This window comes from Nicotiana tabacum, chromosome 5, assembly GCF_000715075.1.
Source record: "Nicotiana tabacum cultivar K326 chromosome 5, ASM71507v2, whole genome shotgun sequence".
NCBI classification, from domain to species: Eukaryota; Viridiplantae; Streptophyta; class Magnoliopsida; order Solanales; family Solanaceae; genus Nicotiana; species Nicotiana tabacum.
This window is the reverse complement of record NC_134084.1, coordinates 98,157,906-98,172,613: the sequence shown is the minus strand read 5'-3', so window position 1 is coordinate 98,172,613 and position 14,708 is coordinate 98,157,906. Positions and strand designations below refer to the sequence as shown.

General features: G+C 41.1%; 1 pseudogene; it reads right to left on the bottom strand.

The window, feature by feature from the left end:
• The window catches only part of LOC107800293 (MADS-box transcription factor 23-like), a 55,387-nt pseudogene that overhangs the window by 24,542 nt on the left and 16,137 nt on the right, over window positions 1–14,708 (bottom strand).

Genomic DNA, 14,708 nt, shown 5'->3' with positions numbered 1-14,708 from the left:
AATTTTACTGTATCATTTTCCTTAATTTAGAGAGATTCTAGTTTACAGTCTTAATGTCATGTACGTTAGAGAGGGATTATAGTGTGAAAGAAAACTAGACTTGAGGTATATGTCATATATAGATGTATAAATGGTGAAGGGGAGCTCTGCCTTTGGTGCAACGGTAAATATTATCACTGTGTGACCAGAAGCTCATGGGTTCAAGCCGTTGAAGCAAGTCTGCTAATATGGTCAGATCATTCCTTAAGCTCGCACATAGGTAACGAGAACTTATTACACCGAGTGTATATGGTGGTGTGCAATTTCACTTGAGGGGAAAATGTAACATGAAACCAAAGTGAAAATGCAATATCTAATAGTAAGTACGAAAAGCTTTCACTTGCAAGAATTTTTATTAATATTATTGATACTTATTAAATGGACAAAATTATATTAAAAGTTCATGTGTCTCACTTAATATGAAGTTGAGACGTATGTGATTGATCGATTCACGTCTTTGCCATAAGTCACACTCTTTTCTTCACAAACTGACATTAAAATTAATACACTTCTAACACATTAGTACAACTCATCCTGTTATAGCTTTAATCTCTACTCTTTTAACAAATTTGTTGTATTAGTACGTGGATCAATTAAATAGTAATAAGTGTCAGCAAAATTACAAAGGAAGTGAAAAATGACGTGTAAAATATGCTCGGAGCTAAACATATTAGTATCGTAACCATTAGTGTCGGAATTGATCATAAGAGAATGACACTGGGTGGGATATGAAGAATCACTCATAATTATGAGTGAGGGGAGAATCAACTAATCCCGGATTATACGGGATTCGTTACAATTATGCCATTAGTTACGAATCAATTGTGTAACATACAATAAATGTAATAAATGATTGTAAGGGACATATATAGAGTGGGCTAGTAGGTTACGAAAATGATTACTATAAAAAACCATATTCCCTACATTGTATATCATCTGAAAAATAATTTTCTATTCTTGTAATCTTTACATATTATTTCTAGCAATTCAAGATTCAAGCACGACAAAAGAGGATCTATATTATTCAATAAAAATTCTTTTTTCCTTTGGCATTATTTCTTTACTATTTCTCTTAACTGCTTATATTCTTATTATTCTGATTTGAAAAAGTGAGGTAAATCCGTTTCTAGTGCCCTAATATACAAAATTAATTACTTTAACCTTCAAATCTATTTTTAGGTTAAGCAGTTTGGTTTTGCTGTCGGAGTCTCACTACTTAAAAACAGCTAATTTCCGACTGAAATTTCCGACGAAAAAAAGTAGTCAGAAATTTCCGACGGAATCGGTCAGAAAATAAATAAAAATTTATTTTTTCAATTTTTACTAATAGTTACGACTAATATTCCGTCTATATCCGTCGTAAATTTTGGCGGAAAATTCTGCGCCACTGTTAGCGACCAATTCGGTCGGAAATAAATTTTTTTTTTAAAAAGAATAGCGACCTATCCGGTCGGAAATTTTTAGTAAAACGAGGTTGACTGCTTTGACCAAATTACCGAAAGAATCAGTCGGAAATATTTTTTAAAAACCCTACCAGCGGACATCTTTCTTTTCCTTTCCCTCTTTTCTTCCTTCTCTCTTCTCTCTCTCACTCAAACTTCCCCCACCCAAACCCACCGTTGCCACCAACCAGCGGCACCGCTGAAGCTCCGTCGAGATTCCGTCTCCACTGCCACCAACCCGCTGAAGCTCCGTCTCCACTGCCCGGTAAGTTCTCTTTGACTGTTTAAAATTTTTATTAAATCACATCAGATTTGTGTCTCTAATTTTATTTTCCCGTCTAATTAGTACTAATAAGAAAATTAAGAGTTCATTTTTCACGTTTTGCTTGTATTTCTCTTTCTAGTCTTCTTTTTTTTGGTTAAATAACTTACAATTCCAGATTGAATTTCAAGTATAAACCTTATGGTTCAGAGCTTGCCTGCCCTGGTATTGTATACCACGTGGAACTTCAGCTATATATCTCTTTGCTAATTTTTAAACACAGACAAAATCTATTCGTTCACTCTTCCCAATTATGGAATAACCTTAATTCAACTCTCTCTATTTCAATTTATATATGTGATACTATTTAATTTTCATTCTATTTCAAAAGGAGTGAGGTATTTTGTTGATCCGTTTGTGAAAGTTAAGAGTTTTATTTATTCTGTTTTGAATGCTCTAGTTGATTCTCTATTGCTCCGTTTTAGTGGAATGTTTAGCATCTTGTCTACTCATTTTTGCGATTATTTAAGTTACTATCCTATTGATAAGAAAGTTCATGTTGAGAGGTGATGAGAGAGGAGAATAGCATTCTGTTGATCAAAAGGTTCTTTTTTTTCTTTTCCTGGTTTCAAGCTTTGATTAAATTGACATGATGTCAAAATTTTATTTAAAGACAAAGCAAATACCAACTATGGAATCTTTAATATCTCAAGTTTCAAAAAAAATTTATCTTCTTTAAACTATATGTTTAATCAAATATATTTAGGTAAATGAAAAATAAGGACTATTGTTTATTCGTGTAAATTCATGATTAAGGAATATATACGAATATAAACGTATATATCATCATGTGAGTAGGTAAAATAATAAACATTTTATGAATATCATACATTTATTGGTTTGCTATATGAAACTTGACCATTGTTAGATATTCTCTCCTCTCAATTAGATCCCAATATATTCAAGATATACTCACTATGCTAAACTTTTGTCATATTTTAACTTTTCAATGGTAATTTAATCACAATCACTAGGAGGAAATAAAAGAAATATTTTTGTGATACTTAAGTAACATTAATTAGTTGACTTTTTTGTTATAAAAATGGTATTAATTAGTTGACTTTTTTGTTATAAAAATAATATTAATTAGTTGATTATTTTATTATAAAAATAGTGTCTTTCCTTAATACTTAACAAAACTAAGTGACTTTTTCGTTACTGAAAATAATATAGTACCCCTATATTACAATTCCAGATTGAATTTCAAGATTGTTAGCTACGACTATCTCTTTTGTTGAGAAATCATTAATTAATTTGGATTACATGAACATTTAAGAAGCTATCTAAATTTAATTAATATATTTAAAGACTTATATTATTTAGAATAGGGATTAATGTGAGATTTCGAGTATTAAATAACTAGTTTAAATAAATTAAATTATTTTAAATATCTCATTTATAGATTTCTATTTGTGTAGATGGAATTTGTGCATCGTAGATGGATGTATAATAGGAATCATCCTAATCGTGCGGGGTTGAGGGATGAATTTATTGAAGGGGTTGATGAATTTATTACGAAGGCTTACACACTTGATGATTTTCTTATTGGAGGAAGGATTAGGTGTCCTTGTGTGAAATGTAAATGTGTTAAGTTATTGAAATCAGACGAAATTAAAGTCCATCTCTACAAGAAAGGGTTTGTAGAAAATTATTATATATGAACTGCTCACGGGGAGAATCATGCTAGTTTAGATGATGCTAACTTTCATAATTCTTTTGGTGGTGAGGGTAGTCCCATTTCAGAGCGTAATGTTGAAAATTCTCGAGACAATGAAATGATGAGGAATGCTTTTGGGACGTTTCCTGGGGTTCAATCCGAACCAAATGATGAGGCCAAGCGTTTCTATGAACAGTTACTAGAAGCTAGTTGTCCATTGTATGAAGGTGTAAGCACGTGATTTTTGCCCTATATGAGAAATACTCCCAAAAAATGCAAAATAAAATGATTTTCCTTGGTGTGCAATTTTGAAAAACTCCCTTGCACCCCTCGCGGGGGCGGAAAAAGGAGGTGTGACAGAAGGCTCGGTGCATTCCAAGTTGTCTGTTGCGGTTAGATTGCTAAGTATTAAATCGGATAGTTCTATTTCCCAAGCGAGCATGGATTCTATTATTGGGCTTATGAATGAACTTAATCCGAGTAACATTGACTTACCAAAAGATTTCTACACTGCTAAAAAATTGGTTTTTAAGTTGGGTCTTTCATCAGAGAGAATTGATTGTTGTGAGAAAGGTTGCATATTATTCTATAAGGATGACGCATCTCTAGAGAACTGTAAATTTTGTAATCAACCTCGTTTTAAGGAAGTCACAAATGCTAATACAAAAAAGAAAGTTCCAGTTAAAGCGATGTATTACTTACCTCTTATACCTAGGTTAAAGAGGTTGTATGCATCAATGAGCTTTGCTCCTCATATGAGATGGTACTACGAACATAGAAGGCCACCTGGCATACTCTGCCATCCGTCAGATGGAGAAGCATGGAAGCATTTTGATAGGGTGTTCCCCGAGTTTTCTAGTGAACCAAGAAACATTAGGTTGGGATTATGCACAGATGGATTTACTCCATTTGCTGTCTCTGCTGCCCCATATTCATGTTGGCCGGTGTTTGTTACTCCATATAATCTTCCGCCAGAGTTGTGCATGACAAGTCCATATTTGTTCCTAACTTGTATTGTTCCAGGTTCACGCAATCCGAAAAGTTTGATTGATGTATACTTGCAGCATTTGATTGATGAGTTACAATTATTATGGCATCAAGGTATGGAAACATATGATATATCAACCAAACAAAACTTCAGATTGCATGCTGCTTTGATGTGGACTATAAATGATTTTCCTACTTATGGAATGTTGTCCGGGTGGTCGACTGTGTGATGACCCAAAAGGTCATCACTTGTTTTAAAATGAAACTTCCGTGTTCTGAAGCCATGAAAACCTCATTTAGAGTCATCTTGATTTGCATGCGCAGTCTGGGCGCATAGCCGGAAAGTTTAAATATGAAATTTAGTGAAAAATGATAAGTTTTGACTGTAAAATGAATAAATTTGACTTCGGTTAATATTTTGGGTAAACGGACCCGGATCTGTGATTTGACGGTCCCGGAGGGTCCGTAGGAAAATATGGGACTTGGGCGTATGCCCGGAATTGAATTCCGAAGTCCCGAGCCCGAGAAATGAATTTTTTAAAGGAAATTGTTTTTTGAAAATTTTTATGAAAATTTGAAATGAAATTTGATTAGAAAGAGATGGTTCCGGCGCCCAGTACAGGTCTTATATATGGTTTAAGTCATTTCTGTAAAGTTTGGTTGAAAACGGGCGTCGTTTGACGTAATTCCGACCTAAATTGCTAAATTTTATACTTGATGAAGTTGAGAAAAAAGTTCTTGATTTTGAGGTTTGATTCATTGTTATTGAGGTTATTTTGGCAATTTGATCACACGAATAAGTTCGTATGACATTGTTGAGTTAGTACATGTGTTTGGTTAGGAGTCCCGAGGGCTCGAGTGTGTTTCAGATGTGTTTCGGCAAGTTTTGAACTTAGGAAAAAGTTGCAGATTCAGAGAAGTTACAGGTCTCTAGAGTCAAGTCTCGCGGTCCGCGGTGGAAACTTCGCGGCCGCGGTGGGGACTCCGCGACCGCGGTGGGGTTTGTGCGGTCCGCGACCGCGGTGGGGTTTGTGCGATCCGCGGTGAGCAAGGCCAAGCCTCCGTGGCCGCGCTCGATTTCTTATGGTCCGCAGTGGAGCTCCACCGTCGCAGTCCGTTTTATGCGGTTCGCGGTGGATCTCCGCGGCCGTAGTCCTTTTTATGCGGTCTGCGGAGAGGGTCTGAGAGGGGTATAAATAGACGGGATTTCCAGTTATTTTCATTTTTCAAAACCCCAAAAACATAAGAGGCGATTTTTCAAACAACATTTCTTCTCTAAATCAATTGTAAGTCATTTTTAACTAGTTTTCTTCAATCATTAGCATCTTTTAACATGATTTCAACTTCAAATCAATTATTTTCATGGGGGAATTGGGTGTTTTGGGTAGGACCTAGGTTTTTCAAAAAAGTGGGGATTTGGACCTTGATTTGGGGTCTGATTTCAAAACAAATTACATATTTGAGCTCGTGGGGGAATGCGTAATCGGGTTTAGGTCCGAATTTCGGGTTTGGACAAAGCGGGTCCGGGGTCGATTTTTGACTTTTTGGGAAAATCTTTATAAAACCTATTTTCATGCATTAGAATTGATTCATTTAGCATTTATTGATGTAATTAAGTAACTTGTGGCTAGATACGAGCGAATTGGTAGTTAAATCAAGGGGTAAAGCTATAATTGAAACTTGAGTTGTGTTCGAGGCATCGGGGTAAGTGTTTAGTCTAACCTTAGCTTGAGGGATTAGGAGTTGTGTCCTATTTGCTATTTGCTTCTTGTCGAGTACGACGTATAGGCATGGTAACGAGTATCTATACGTTGGTGTCAAGCATGACTGTGAGTCTTATATTGTGATTTTCATGATTTCGTTATATTATTCATGCCTTGATGAATATTTCTAATCGTTGTATAAAGTTTGTGGAAAGAATTGTGACCTATGAACATTGAGGAGCATTGGCTCGAGTTGTGAAATAAATTGTGAAAGTATAAGTGATAATCGAACCTCTAGAGTATTGGCTCGAGTTGTGAAGTGAATTGTGAAGTAAAAATTGAGAAAGAGATGAGATCATTATGTTGTCATCCTTGTCGGGCTATTGTTGATTTATTTGTTGTTCCCTTGCCGGGATTTAATTGATTAGTTATTGTTCCCTTGCCGGGATCTCTATTACTATTTTGTTTATTCCGTGCCCCTTTGCTTGTGATTGTTGTTTGGGTGAGGAAGAGTGTTAAAGCACGAAGGGTGATGCCGTGCATTGTTTGTTATTGGAAGAAAAGAGTGTAAAGCACGAAGGGTGATGCCGTGCCGCACGACGTACCATTTCGTGCCGAATCTATTGATTATATAGTGAGGAAAGAGAGTAAAAGCACGAAGGGCGATGTCGTGCACATTTTGATTATATGATTGTTTTGGTGAGGACGAGAGCAAAAGCACGAAGGGTGATGTCGTGCACATTTTTATTATATAACTGCTTTGGTGAGGCTGAGAGTAAAAGCACGAAGGGTGATGCCGTGCAAATTGTTGATTTCTGCTTCCTTGTTGATATTCTAGTTATGTTGTTTCTTTCCTTACCTGATGCCTTTCTATTCGAAGCTAATATCTCCCCCACAACATGTTTCCCCCCTCCCTCGCAGCATGATTCCCCCTTCATATCTTTAATTGTAAAGCTTTGCTTTTATTTTCCATTGTATATGATTTAACTGCACAGGTTTATTCGGTAGTCTGGTCCTAGCCTCGTCACTACTTCGCCGAGGTTAGGCTAGGCACTTACTAGCACATGGGGTCAGTTGTGCTGATACTACACTCTACACTGTGTGTAGATTCAGGAGCAATTTTCGGACAGTAGTTGGAGTGCTTCCTTCAGTCCACCCGGAGACCCAAGGTAGACCTGCAGGCGTCTGCAGGCCCTGGCGCCTCCCTCTATCTCTATTTCCTATTTCATTTCCTTTTGTTCAGAAACAGTGTATTGTATTTTTTTTAGACCTTGTATGTAGTAACTCTTAGACAGTCTGTGACTCTGTGACACCAGGTTTTGGGGTATTTGAGGTTTTAAAAGTTGTAATAGACGTAGCCTTAAGATATGTAGTTGTTGACTTCCGCTTATTTATTTAAAATTCCACTTTTATCATATTATCGACTTGTGTTTGTTAAAAGAAAGCAAAAAAAATGAAAGTGTAGCAATTAGTTAAGGTTGGCTTGCCTATCTCCCATTAGTAGGCGCCATCACGACTCCCGAGGGTAGGAAATCCGGGTCGTGACAAGTTGGTATCAGAGCTCTAGGTTACATAAGTCTCACAGTTCACAGACAAGCTTAGTAGAGTCTGAGGGATCGGTACGAAGACGTCTGTATTTACCCCTCAGGGACTACAGAGTTAGGAAACACTTCACATTCATTCTTTCCTGTCGTGCAGTTTTGTTTCTCAATGCTAATTGAACTTCTACTCTGTTCTTTCGCAGATGGAGAGAACACGCGCTTCCTCATCCTCCGCTCAGCAGCACGAGCCCCCAGCAGCAGTTCCCATGAGGGGCAGAGGGCGAGGTCGTGCTAGAGGCCGAGGTAGGGGTAGATCTCAGCCCCGAGCAGCAACCCCAGTGACGGAGCCTCAGGTTGATTTTGATGAGGAGGTTCCGGCTCCAGCAGTCCCAGTGGGCCCAGCTCAGGTCCCAGAAGGGTTTATTGCTACCCCAGTTCTTCAGGATGCTCTGGTCCGATTAGTGGGCCTCATGGAGAGTGTCACCCGGGCAGGCTTGCTTCCTGTAGCACCAACGTCTCTCAGGTTGGAGGAGGGGCCCAGACTCCTACTACTCGCACTCCGGAGCAGGTAGCTCCTCAAATTCAGACTCCAGCGGTTCAGCCAGTTGGAGCAGTACAGCCGGGTGTGGTAGTTCATACCGGTGATAGAGCGGCTATGTCCGCCGATGCTTTGTGGAGACTGGATAGGTTCACCAAGCTCTTCACTTCTACTTTTAGCGGTGCATCTACTGAGGATACCCAGGATTATCTAGACAGGTACCACGAGGTTCTCAGGAACATGGGTATTGTTGAGACCAATGGGGTTGATTTTGCTACATTTCGCTTGTCTGGATCCGCCAAGACTTGGTGGAGGGATTATTGCTTAGCGAGACCAGCCGGATCTCCAGCCTTGACTTGGAAGCAGTTTACAGTGTTGTTTCTGGAGAAGTTTCTCCCTGTTACTCAATGAGAGGCCTATCGGAGGCAATTCGAGCGCCTCCAGCAGGGTTTCATGACTGTTACCCAGTATGAGACCAGGTTCATTGACTTAGCTCGCCATGATCTCATCATACTCCCCACTAAAAGAGAGAGGGTGAGGAGGTTTATTGACGGTCTTATTCAACCGATTCATCTTCAGATGGCTAGAGAGGCTGGGAGTGAGATTACTTTTCAGGAGGCGGCCAGTGTGGCCCGTAGAGTTGAGATGGTTCTGTCATAGGGAGGCGGTCATGGAACAGACAAGAGGCCCCGTCATTCAGGCCGATTCAGTGGTACCTCATCCGGATGTCGAGAATCATATGGTAGAGGCCATACTCCTAGGCCCTTTCAGTCAGCGCTCCAGGTTTCTCACGGTACTTCAGGTGGTTGTAGTCCTCAGATGCAGTATTCCGATCAGCAGTCCTACAGTGCACTACCTGCTCCTATCAGTTCACCTCCGCTTCAGAGTTTTTGGGGTGGTCATTCAGGACATCAGGGCCAACAGTCTCAGTAGCCGAGGGTTTGTTACACGTGTAGTGATCCGAGTCACATTGCCAGGTTTTGCCCTCGAGCACTGAGTAGCTCTCAGCATTAGGGTTCTCGTGCTATGGTACAGGCACCAGGTGTTCCACAGCCTGCCCAACCAGCTAGAAGTAGGGGTAGAGGTGCTAAAGGTGGAGGTAGAGGTACTAGAGGTGAAGCTCAGGCTGCCAGAGGTGGAGGCTAGCCAGCTGCAGACATCCAGGAGATGTAGTTTAGGGTGGTGGGGCCCAGCCCCAATGTTACGCCCTTCCAACCAGGCCGGAGGCTGAGGCTTCAGATGCAGTCATTACAGGTACTATTCTAGTTTGTAATAGAGATGCTTTAGTGTTATTTAATCTAGGATCTACCTACTCATATGTGTCATCTTATTTTGCACCGTATTTGGTCATGCCTAGTGATTCAGTAAGTATTCCTGCTTATGTGTCTACACCGGTGGGTGATTTTATTGTGGTAGATCGAGTCCATCGTCCTTGTATTGTGGTGATTGGGGTCTTGAGACTTGTGTGGATTTGTTACTTCTAGACATGGTTGATTTCGATGTTATATTAGGGATGGACTGGTTATCACCTTACCACGCTATCTTGGACTATCATGCCAAGACGGTGACCTTAGCCTTATCGAATTTTCCTTGTTTAGAGTGGAGAGGCACTCCTGGTCATTCTACCCGCAGTGTTATCTCGTATGTGAAGGCCCAGCGTATGGTCGAGAAGGGGTGTTTGACCTATTTGGCATATATTCGCGATTCTAGTGCTGAGGTTCCCTCTATTGATTCTGTGCCCGTTGTTTGTGAGTTTCCTAAGGTATTCCCTTCAGACTTGCCGGGTATGCCACCCGATAGGGATATTGATTTTTGCATTGATTTGGCTCCAGGCACTCAGCCCATTTCTATCCCGCCATATCGTATGTCCCCGCCTGAATTGAAAGAGTTGAAGGAGCAGTTGCAAGACTTGCTTGAGAAGGGTTTCATTAGGCCGAGTGTTTCGCCTTGGGGTGCGCCGGTGTTGTTCGTTAAGAAGAAGGATGGATTGATGAGAATGTGTATTGATTACCGGCAGTTGAACAAGGTTACAATCAAGAATAAGTATCCACTACCAAGGATCGATGATTTGTTTGATCAGCTTCAGGGTGCCAAGGTGTTTTCGAAGATTGATTTGAGATCTGGCTACGATCAGTTGAGGATTAGGGCATCCTATGTCCCTAAGACAGCTTTCCGCACTCGGTAAGGGCATTATGAATTCTTAGTCATGTCATTTGGGTTGACCAATGCCCCAGCAGCTTTTATGGATTTGATGAACCGAGTGTTCAGGCCTTATTTGGACTTGTTCGTGATAGTCTTCATTGATAATATTTTGATATATTCCCACTGCCAGGAGGCGCACGAGCAGCATCTTAGAGGGGTTCTTCAGACCTTGAGGGATAGTCAGTTATATGCTAAATTCTCGAAGTGTGAGTTTTGGTTGAGTTCAGTTGCATTCCTGGGTCATATTATGGCAGCAGAGGGCATTCAGGTTGATCCGAAGAAGATTGAGGCAATCAAGAACTGGCCTAGACAAACATCAGTTACAGAGATTCGGAGTTTCTTAGGACTGGCAGGCTACTACCGTCGGTTCATAGAGGGATTCTCATCTATCGTAGCCCCAATGACCAGGTTGACCCAGAAGGGTGCCCAGTTCAGATGGTCAGACGGGTGTGAGGCGAGCTTTCAGAAGCTCAAGATAGCTCTGACTACGACACCATTTTTTTTGCCCACAGGTTCAGGGCCTTATACAGTTTATTGTGATGCCTCTCGTATTTGACTTGGTGCAGTGTTGATGCAGGATGGCAAGGTCATTGCCTATGCTTGGCGGCAGTTGAAGATTCATGAGAAGAACTATCCAGTTAATGATTTAGAGTTGGCATCCATAGTTCACGCATTGAAAATTTGGAGGCATTATCTGTATGGTGTGGCATGTGAGGTGTTCACGGATCACAAGAGTCTTCAGTATTTGTTCAAGCAAAAGGAGCTGAATTTGAGGCAGAGGAGGTGGTTGGAGTTGTTGAAGGATTATGATATCACTATCTTATATCACCCGGGAAAGGCCAATGTGGTGGCCGATGCCTTGAGTAGGAAGTCAGCCAGTATAGGCAGTCTTGCTTATATTCCGGTCGGTGAGAGACTGCTTGCTTTGGACGTTCAGGCTTTGGCCAATCAGTTTATGAGGTTGGATATTTCTGAGCCTAGTCGTGTATTGGCCTGCACGGTCGCTCTTTATTTCTTATTGGAACGTATCCGCGATCGGCAGTATGATGATCCCCATTTGTGTGTCCTTAGAGACACGGTGCATCGCGGAGGTGCCAAGCAGGTTACCTTAGATGACGATGGAGTTTTGAGATTGCAGGGTCGAGTTTGTATGCCTAATATGGATGGGCTCCGAGAGTTGATTTTAGAGGAGGCCCATAGCTCCCGGTACTCTATTCATCCGGGCGCCGCGAAGATGTATCAGGATTTGCGGCAGCATTATTGGTGGCGAAGAATGAAGAAGGATATCGTTGCGTATGTAGCTCGGTGTTTGAATTGTCAACAGGTTAATTACGAGCATCAGAGGCCTGGTGGTTTATTTTAGAGGATTAAGCTTCCCGAGTGGAAATGGGAGCGGATCACTATAGATTTCGTTGTTGGACTCCTGCAGACTCGGAGGAAGTTCGACGCAGTATGGCTCATTGTTGATAGACTGACCAAGTTAGCGCATTTCATTCCTGTAGCGGTCTCTTATTCATCCGAGAGGCTAGCTGAGATCTATATCCGAGAGGTGGTTCGTCTTCATGGTGTGCCTATATCTATCATTTCAGACCGAGGTACGCAGTTTACCTCGTGTTTCCGGAGAGCAGTTCAGCGAGAGTTGGGCACCCAGGTTGAGTTGAGTACAACATTTCATCCTTAGACAGATGGGCAGTCTGAGCGGACTATTCATATTTTGGAGGATATGCTCCGAGCTTGTGTCATTGACTTTGGAGGCTCGTGGGATCAGTTTTTGCCTTTAGTAGAGTTTGCCTACAACAACAGTTATCAGTCGAGTATCTAGAGGGCTCCTTATGAGGCTTTATATGGTAGGCGATGTCGGTCTCCGGTTGGATGGTTTGAGTCGGGAGAGGCTCGGTTGTTAGGTACGGATCTGGTTCGGGAGGCCTTGGACAAGGTCAGGATTATTCAGGATAGACTACGTACAGCTCAGTCCAGGAAAAAGAGTTATGCCGACCGCAAGGTTCGAGATGTGGCTTTTATGGTTGGAGAGCGGGTATTATTCCGAGTGTCGCCTATGAAGGGCGTGATGAGATTCGGGAAGAAGGGCAAGCTTAGCTCTAGGTTCATTGGTCCATTTGAGATTCTTGATCGAGTGGGAGAGGTGACTTATAGACTTGCATTGCCGCCGAGCTTATCAGTCGTGCATCCAGTGTTTCATGTGTCCCTGCTTCAGAAATATCACGGCGATCCATCTCACGTGTTAGATTTCAGTACTGTCCAGTTGGACAAGGACTTGTCTTATGAGGAGGAGCCGGTAGCTATTCTAGACCGGTAGATTCGTCAGTTGAGATCGAAGGGTTTTCCTTCTGTTCGTGTTTAGTGGAGAGGTGAGCCTCCTGAGGCATCGACCTGGGAGTCTGAGTCCGATATGCGGAGCCGTTATGCCTATCTTTTCACCGACTCAGGTACTTCCTTCTTCTGTCCGTTCGAGGACGAATGGTTGTTCTAGAGGTGGAGAATGTGATGACCTTTATCACTTGTTTTAAAATGAAACTTCCATGTTCTGAGGCCTTGAAAACCTCATTTAGAGTCACCTCAATTTGCGTGCATAGTCCAGGAGCGTAGCCGAAAAGCTTAAATATGAAATTTTGTGAAAAATGATAAATTTTGACTGTAAAATGAATAAATTTGACTTCAGTCAACATTTTAGGAAAACGGACTCGGATCCGTGATTTAACGGTCCCAGAGGGTCCATAGGAAAATATGGGACTTGGGCGTATGCTCGGAATCGAATTCCGAGGTCCCGAGCCCGAGAAATGAATTTTTTAAAGAAAATTATTTTCTGAAATTTTTTAAAGAAATTTGAAATGAAATTTGATTAGAAATAGATGGTATCGGGCCCGTATTTTGGTTCCGGCGCCCGGTATAGGTCTTATATATGGTTTAAGTTATTTCTGTAAAGTTTGGTTGAAAACGGGCGTCGTTTGACGTAATTCGGACCTAAATTGCTAAATTTGATACTTGATGAAGCTGAGAAAAAAGTTCTTGATTTTGAGGTTTGATTCATTGTTATTGAGGTTATTTTGGCGATTTGATCGCACGGATAAGTTCTTATGACGTTGTTGAGTTAGTACGTGTGTTTGGTTAGGAGCCCCGAGGGCTTGAGTGTGTTTCAGATGTGTTTCGGCAAGTTTTGAACTTAGGAAAAAGTTGCAGATTCAGAGAAGTTACAGGTCTTTGAAGTCAAGTCTCGCGGTCCGCGGTGGAAACTTCGCGGCCGCGGTGGGGACTCCGTGATCGCGGTGGGGTTTGTGCGGTTCGCGATGAGCAAGGTCAAGCCTCCGCGGCCGCGCTCGTTTTCTTGCAGTCCGCGGTGGAGCTCCACGGTCACATTCCGTTTTATGCGGTCCACGGTGGAGCTCCGCGGCCGCAGTCCTTTTATGCGGTCCGTGGAGAGGGTCTGAGAGGGGTATAAATAGACGGGATTTCCAGTTATTTTCATTTTTCAAAACCCCAAAAACATAAGAGGCGATTTTTCAAACAACATTTCTTCTCCAAATCAATTGTAAGTCATTTTTAACTAGTTTTCTACAATCATTAGCATCTTTTAATATGATTTCAACTTTAAATCAATTATTTTGATGGAGGAAATTGAGTGTTTTGGGTAGGACCTAGGTTTTTCAAAAAAATGGGGATTTGGACCTTGATTTGGGGTCTGATTTCAAAACAAATTACATATTTGAGCTCGTGGGGGAATGCGTAATCGGGTTTAGGTCCGAATTTCGGGTTTGGACAAAGTGGGTCCGGGGTCAATTTTTGACTTTTTGGGAAAATCTTTATAAAACCTATTTTCATGCATTAGAATTGATTCATTTAGCATTTATTGATGTAATTAAGTAACTTGTGGCTAGATACGAGCGAATTGGTAGTTAAATCAAGGGGTAAAGCTATAATTGAAACTTGAGTTGTGTTCGAGGCATCGAGGTAAGTGTTTTGTCTAACCTTAGCTTGAGAGATTAGGAGTTGTATCATATTTGCTATTTGCTTCTTGTCGAGTACGACGTATAGGCATGGTGACAAGTTTCTATACGTTGGTGTCAAACATGATCGTGAGTCTTATATTGTGATTTTCATCATTTCGCTGTATTATTCATGCCTTGGTGAAGATTTCTAATCGTTGTATAAAGTTTGTGGAAAGAATTGTGACCTATGAACATTGAGGAGCATTGGCTCGAGTTGTGAAATAAATTGTGAAAGTATAAGTGATAATCGAACCTCTAGAGCATTGGCTCGAG